At 35.9% G+C, this 8,506-nt stretch overlaps 1 pseudogene; it reads right to left on the reverse strand.

Moving 5' to 3' along the window:
• Positions 1-454: 454 nt before the first annotated feature.
• LOC111738540 lies at positions 455-573 on the reverse strand (annotated as a pseudogene).
• Between the last annotated feature and the right edge of the window lie 7,933 nt (positions 574-8,506).

Consider the following 8,506-nt stretch of genomic DNA (forward strand, 5'->3'; position numbering starts at 1 on the left):
TTGAGACTTTGGTGAGTTTATTCTAGGAAAACTCACAGCACAACCAAAGAAACACAGTAAACATAGGGTTCTTCAAAGTCTCCTTTCCTAAATTCTGAACAGGGTATCCAAACTCCAGTGGCAGCTGAGTAGGAGAAGTTCTGTGTCTGTTGGTGCACATGTCACCACATGCCACATATGTATATGATTTTGTTCCCCAGAAAGATTCCCCCCTGCCAAAAAAAATAATAATATCATCAGTAGTCATGTTTAGTGAGAGGGACTGGTGAGATGAAGAGTAATATTTTTGCTTTTTGCTTTATAACTATCTATACTGATTGTATATTTTTTTCAAGTTTTAGGATTATTTTAGGATTAATTTTTTTTTTTATTTTTTAGGCGAGGCAACTCTTGGTTGACCTCACAGATTGCAAGGACCTTGTCAGCTTACAATCCCTTATTTTTTTATTTTTTACGCCTACAGCACCTGGTCTTCCTAGGTGGTCTCCCATCCAAGTACTAACAAGGCCCGACTCTGCTTAGCTTCTGAGATCAGATGGGATCGGGCTTGGTCAAGGGAGCATGGCCATAGACTAGGATTAATTAAAATAAGTTTTTACCACCTTAGTTCGAGGTTTGATGAGAAAGGATAATTATATTCTTATGGGTCCTTATCCTTGCTCTTTTTCAGTCAATGGAAGAATGTCTCTTCTTTTAGCTGGCCACAGAAAACACAATACAACAGCATTAACTGTGTATCTTGTTGCCATAGCCTGTCTAAAGAAATGGCCATTGGACACTTTCACTTAAAGGAACATTCAGTTGCGACACTATCAATATGATTGAACAGGAAAGCATTGAGTCACTTAGGTTTGAGCTCCTCAGGGACAAGTAACCCATTCATTCTTTTAAAATGTTCAAATAAGCCAATAATACTATTACATTTAAATATAACAATCAAACATATCTTGAATTTAAATTGGAGTATTAAACAGGTTACATGAGGCAACTATATTTCTAAAGCATAGAAGCCTAGTGTCTATGGTTCCCTGAGAAAGAGACTCTGATACGGGTACCTGCATGCAGGAGGCTTTCGGGAAGTGGTTTAAGGCATAACTTTATGGAAATGAGGAAAACAGGATTGGGCAGAGGGAGAAACTGAATTTAAAGCAGAGGCCTTAGCCAGTTCTCCAAGGATCTCTGGAAGTTACGTCTTTTTAGGATTGCTCCAAACCTAGGCAAGGCAGCCAGCCTTCAGTGCCTCTTCACCAACTAGTCAGATGACGGTGTAGCTTTAAAAAAGGCAGATCTCCTCAGCTGAGGGCAAGTCTTGAAAAAGGATTCAGCTGTGAGTCATAGGCAGCTAACGTTCCCCACTCACAGTTGGTGAAATAAGTGCCTTAGTCCCCCAAAATGGGTAGGGTGGCACTCTACAACAACCTCTACACAGTTGATGCCTCAACTATTGGGAAATATACCCAGTACTGATAAATCTCTCTCTTTGGAATGTTTTACCTCCCAAAATAGACTGTATTGAATATATTTTTAAATAATAGTTAAAATCTCATAAATTTTGTGTTTTGGAAATACTTCATCCTAAAAGTTGAAGACCATATTTCTGAATGACAGACAAACTGAATCCCCCAAAACATTGGGAAGAAACTGTATTTTAATAAGGAAGAATACACATTTCCTATACTGTTCTTAGTGAATTAACTGATGTTAAAAATTCAAATTAATTGAATAATGTTGAAAGCAAAAACACTATTATTATTAAACATTATTATTATTTAATAAAAACATTATTATTCAAATTAATTGAATAATGTTGAAAGCAAAAACACTATTATTATTAAACATTATTATTATTTAATAAAAACATTATTATTCAAATTAATTGAATAATGTTGAAAGCAAAAACATCATTATATGAGCATTACAGTGATCTATGTACTCCATAGACCAGGGACTTAGATAAGCTTTTGTCAATCACAAAAGTCTGCTGTTCTTAATAATAATGGATAGCATTGGGAATCAGAAGCCTGAGTACTACTCTCAAATCCTCTATGTCCACGAACAATATAAATATATTAAATGATATTTGGAATACAACCTGTACATTATGAGCAATACTATTTAATCATTCATTTATTAAGCTCCTACAGCATATCAGGCAACATGTAGGCATCTAAACAGTATCTTAAACCAGAGTTAATAAGGTCGAAACTGTGTATGTGGATATATACATAGGTATTGTGTGTTCATATATACACACATACACACGTACAGAGACAAGTACAAATTTCATTATATTTTAAGCATCTGTGATGCAAAAGAATTTAAGATCAAGAATTACAAAGATAAATATCATGGTCCCTGCCTGCCTGCTGGTCATCCACCTCAGTAAAGATATTGCTACTGAGGCTCTCTCAGTGGACACACACTCTAAGAATGAAATATAATTATATAAAAAGAGGCAAAGGATTCAGGAATCTTGTTCTGGAATTTTGAGATCTAAATCCTAGCTTTGTCACTTACTGTGTGAAGATGGGCAATCCTTTAATCTTAGTTTCAGACTCTTAATGGGAAATGAGAATACAAATGTCTGTCTCATGGGACTGTGGGGAAGCTTAACCAGCTTTGCTGTTTGCTGGGTCTTGTACAGTGTCTGACACAGAGTACACACACACACACACACACACACACACACACACATCCTAGATGTTAGCTAGTATCAGTAATTACTGCTGCTGTTATTGTCTCTACCCCACCTCCATTGACACTCACTTTAATGTCTGATGAGTTCTCAAGAGCAGAGCATAGAGAAGATAAGAAAACTATCCACGGTCTCAGGTAGAAAGAGCATCAAGATACAAATTTGCACACATGCTGAATATCATCCAAAAGATAATGTCACAATACCTTCTTACTGATGTAAAACTAGCATGGACTAAAAGCAGTGTCATGTACTGATATGAAGTATGATGTGTATTACAATTAGAGTCCACCGGTTGTCAAGGGATATCAATTGGTGGTAACTGTTTATGGAAAGAAGCAAAGAAGAAAATAAGATATTAATACCAGACTAATGCCAAAATCGACCATAAGTCAGATAGTGAATAAAATTGAAAATATAATGAATTTATCATAACTATTTTTTTCCTTTGATATAAGCCCCCAAAATGGATGCATTAACGCTTTAATTAGGAAACAGTTCATATCATTCTTTTGTGATATGTAGAAAAAAATATACAAAATAAATTCTTTTACTATGTGAAACCTAATATTTCTAAATAATAAATCACTTGAATTTTCATAATGTTTATTGTTTGCTAAGGGCATAGAATGTCTCATTTGAAATAGTTTAATTTTGACTTTTCCGAATCTTAAATTCAACCATCTCATGTCCCTTTCCTGCCCTGGGGGACTGGTGTGAGAGAGGAGGGAGAATCACTGCATAAGGAGAGGATAAGGAAGCGGGGGTGGATAAAATTCTTAATGTTTCAAGTCCTTGGAGGGGCCGATTTCAATCATGCATAGTAGTTTGTCTAGTAATGAATTAGTTAGGACTCTTGGTTGCAAACAACAGAAACTAAATTTGACTGATTTAAACAGAAAAAAGTTAAATATATAAAATTTAAAATATCTTATATTTGAGATATACAAACATTTTGGGGTAATTCACAGACTCACACAAAGTGGTGAAGAAAACATGAAACATGAATATTCACAGCTAGAACCACATCTAACACCACTTTAGAGGATCAGTGTGGCAAGGACATCACTGCTGCTACCTCTGGACACAGATCACTCTGGCATTACCCTTTGCACAGAGTGCTGCCTGCTGCTGGTGCTCCCACACCACTCCCCTTGGGAGCTGGGCCTGGTTTCCACATCTCAGTGCCCCAGAAAAAATTATCTCCTACCTCTTCTTTTCTGTATAATTAGCTCCAGATTCGGCTTCCTTGGAACCTGACCTAGCAGGCTGACTTAGCCAACCATTAATTGTTGGAACCTACTTCCTCTGCCCCAAATAGTGAAGATCTGTGTTTTGTGGCTTAGAGAGTAGAAGGTGGGCCTTTCTTCCTAACATGACTTATATGGCAGAGAGTTTATTAAGTGAAGGAGGTAACTGAAATGCTGAAAAGCTAAAGAAAATGACAGACTCCCATTATAAGGCCCAAGAAAAAGTATCTTCCAGAAGCCCTTCACTTGTAGTACACACTTTCATGACTTCAACGTTAATTTCTTGTATTTCTTCGGCTTTTACATTCCTAAGTCTTATGCAGATCACTTTAGTAATTAGTATGCTCATGAAATTATCTACAACTTATAAATAATTTTGGTTTTGTTAATTTTAAAATGTCTTCTCAAAGGTCACAAACTGAAATGCTAAATGGGAGCCAGATTTAAGGCACAGATATTGGGTTCTACGAACTTAGTACTAAATATATTGTGTCCTCTTTGTGTTTTCTAAGGATAACTATTCATTACTCATTCAAATTGACTGTCTAGCGAACAACATGAAAATTATCTTACTTTAGCTATACCGAGCAAACTGCAAAGCCAAATGGGACTTCTATTGAATATAATAACAGGACAGGTTCCAATAAAGCCCATATCACTTGATAATGTTCATCGGTAACTCAATTCAAAAATTATCTAACAAAGGTCAGCTGTGAAGCAAGGAATTCAAATGAATTACTTGAGCATAACCAAAAATACTTGTGAGAAAAACTGATTCATTACTTTTTAGTGCCTAAGAAATTTTCTTTGCCTATCACTATATTTGCTATCCAATATAAAAGTCCCAAAGAGTAGAGGAGGAACGAACATCTGGTAGATTTGTAGGATCACAAAAGGCAGAAAAATCAAAGACAATCAGGATAGAGAAATGGTCTTCCTTAGGCTGTGGTCTATTTTAGAATTTTCTTACTGTTGTTTGCCATTATCTTGGAAGATGTTTTGCTTAGAAACTAAGAACTGCTCCTCTCTAAAAGGACCTAACTGGTGTGGGTAAATTTCTAAATTTTAGGGGGGGAAAAAATTATTTCTTCTAAATTTCTAAGAGTAGTGTCCCACACCCCCTTTTTAAGAATATACTTATGTGTATATGAACTGCAGTCAAAGATTATCTGCTTCCCATGGGCAATGAACCATTCATGAGATTCAATCAGCTCATCAGGGGATGGCATTAGGGTTAAGAAAAAGATCTCTAAGACCAATGGCTAGTGGGCGCCATTGTGTGTGCATGTGTATATGTGTGCATCCTCTGCGAACCTAGAATATACATCTCAAAGGAATAAGTTGTAACAAGACAGCATGGATTTAAAGGGATCTATCTGACCTCTAAATCTAGTTTCCCACATTCTAGATATGACAAAGATGCAGAAGTTAGGAAGGCTACTCTACTGTGACTTTCCATTTAAGGTTTGTCAACTACAAATTTAACAAGCTATTAGGTAAGCAGGCTGACCAAGCCAACCATAGCTAGAAAGACTGATTTCAGTTCTAAAAAATGACTGCCCAGCAACTAAAGCCTGGCCAACAATGGAGTTGTGAGCTGTGAGCCCCTAGCTCCAGAGACATTCTAGCAACGGCTAGATAGCAGTTGGTCACACATTCTTAAAAAAGAGACTCAGTTAATGGTGTAATAGTCAGTGGTCTCCAAAATGCCTTCTAACCCTAAGGCTCTGTAATTCTAAAATCCAGCTGTAAGAAATAGAACTGAGGTCACACCAAATAGCTGCCAGATGAAACAGATAATAAGACAAACATCTATAACAGGGTGGAGCTGGAAGAACTAACAGAATCAATACCTCAGTTACTGAGTGATGGGTGGCAAAGATACTTGCCAGGGAGTTGCTAATCTCTCCCAGGCAGGTTAACCTCTCTGACTTTTATGTATGTCTATTTGGCAGCCATCCTAAAATAACTACTGCTGGACTTCCTTTGTAACTCTTCTATTTAACTTAAGTTGTTATACAAGAAAATGCATTGTATCAGTATAAACTTAGCTCTCTAAGAAAATCTTACAAACAAGCACTATATTCTGAATTATGCTTATAAATACTGGTACTTAGCTCTCTTACTAAGAAAATCTTACAAAGAAGAACTATATTCTGAATTATGCTTGTAAATACTGCTACTATTTAATAAGCCCAATGCAACATTGCAAGTTTTAAGAGATGGCTTGAGATCGGAAACAATAGAAAATAGAATTTATTTCTAAACCCTCAGAATTAGTATGCTGAAATACGTGAGGATCATCTTTTTATGTGAAAGTGTTAATTCTTGTTAATTCACTTCTTTGTTGCTCCACTGGTTTCGTGTGTGTATGTGTGTGTGAATGTGTGTGATTTTTTGGGGGAGGGGGGCATTAGATTTAGTCGTAAAGAAGGACTAGTGAGTATTATGGGTTCTGAGTAAATTTTATCACTCCAGGCAGCCAGTATTAGAAACATTTTCTTTTTCCCAGCAGCCATGCCATTTTTTTCCCAAGTAGTGGTCAGGAATGAGACACCAACTAAAGGGAGGCCATGCATTCTGCCCTCAAACTCTTCCAGAATAGCTTTGATTTCTTCTCCAAAAATATGGGCTTCCTGAGAGTAGGAGTTGTTTTTTTCTTGCTTTGGTGCAACATTCAAAATTGTTCTAAATTTTACCTTTGAATCTGAATTTTTAATCTCTCATTGATGCTTCAAATATTTTTTCCTATTCATTAGGCAGCATCCTCCAATCTACATTTCACTATAATTTGTACCTCATTTAACATTATTACTTGAAATTACTCTGGGATGTGGTTAGTTCCAAAGAATTTCCATAAAATAATGTCACATTGCCATGCTTAGTTAAGGACACAAGTGATCTTAACAAAAGGAGTGGAAATCATAAGCAACATGAGCTATAAAATCATGCATATGTAAGAGCAAACATATTCATATGTAAAAATTCTTCTAATATTAGACTCTCTCCATTGTCGATAGCAATAAAAATTGTGAAAATATTTTTCTTATGAGATATTTATGAAAGACAAATGGTTCCCTCTAGCTTCTTCTATAAAGGACTACTATAGTTGCATTTAGTTATTGGAATCATATGAACTCCTTGCAGGCTGTTCAAATAGAGTAGCTGAAATTGCCTAATCCTTTGCTAAGTATGCTTCCTTAATTCTGTGTTCGAAGCTGAAATTGCTTCAGCAAGGTTAAGGTAGGAGTCTAAGAGAGTTAAGACAGCCTCAGTCATGTCAAGTTATTTTAACGTAATTGGAGGTTAGGAATTAGCCCTGGGATAAGGGATACCTTATAATTGGAAATACTTCAGAAATTTGTAATATGTGAGAGAGAACTTAGACTTAGTACAACTGAATCCTTTTAGTCTGAGATTTTGGCATTTATGATAATTGGTAAAGGTGTAGGTTGGGGTGGGGATGGGTAGAGTGGAGATGATGTACTTTCTTTGTAGTCATAAAAATGGCCAGTAGGAAGCAGCTTTCCTGGCTCTCTAGAGAGTAAACCCTATTTAATTGGGGTATCGCTTTGTACCTTCCTGGGGGGACCTACAAAGAGGCATCTGTAGGATGATTCACTTATTACCTACCTTTCTTTTCTGCACACACGCCTCTGTCAGTTGTGTCTGGCCCTTCTCATTGGCTGCCATTCTCTGTGGCATCACAGTCAACATATTTTTTTGTTCCAGCTGCAAATCATTGCCTAATCAGTACTTCTTAATCTTTCTTTGCTTCAGGTTCACATACATTTGTCAGAAGATTAAATTAAAAAATAAATGTAAGCCACTGGTTCCAGTGACAGGAGTAAGGGATTAGGAAATGCTAGCTTTCACCATCTTCAGCAGCAGCCTTCTTATTCCTTCTCTTTATCATATTCTACATATTCCATTTTTGAAAATACTAGTGTCAGTTCCATCCATTTAGACACATAAATACTAATGTCCAATTATGTTTATCTGCCGATAAATTATTTGGGAGAACTGAGTTCCATGGGGAAAGTAGAAATATTGAACAGCTTATCTTGGAAAAAACATATTGAAATATTTTCCACAGAATTAACTGGCAAATAAAATTGAGTTACATTTTACAGAGTTCCATTTTGCATCTCCTTTACAGAAATAGTCTCAGTTTTCACTGTTTTTTTTTTTTTTGTCTCTTTGATTTACCTCTCATACACTTTTTTTTTCCTGAACAAGAGTTTTTAAAAATTAACTTTATTTTTTTACAATGTCTTTTTAAAGAATTTTCCTTAATATATAGCTAACATACAATATTGTATTAATGTTAAGTGTACACCATAGTTATTCAACATTTATATACCTAAAGAAGTGATCATCATGATAAGTGTGGTGAACACCTCTCAGCTACTCTTAATAGTCTTATCGTTGGTGTCAGCAGTTCTTGTTTGCGCATCCTTCAAGAAGGGCTAACAGGCTAATTTTTTTAAAAGCAAGAGAAAAGGATGAATTCAAGATGAATGCACATAGGAATTAAAAGAGAAATTTACTACAGGGTTAC

This window comes from Pteropus vampyrus, unplaced genomic scaffold (assembly GCF_000151845.1).
Source record: "Pteropus vampyrus isolate Shadow unplaced genomic scaffold, Pvam_2.0 Scaffold39, whole genome shotgun sequence".
NCBI lineage: Eukaryota > Metazoa > Chordata > Mammalia > Chiroptera > Pteropodidae > Pteropus > Pteropus vampyrus.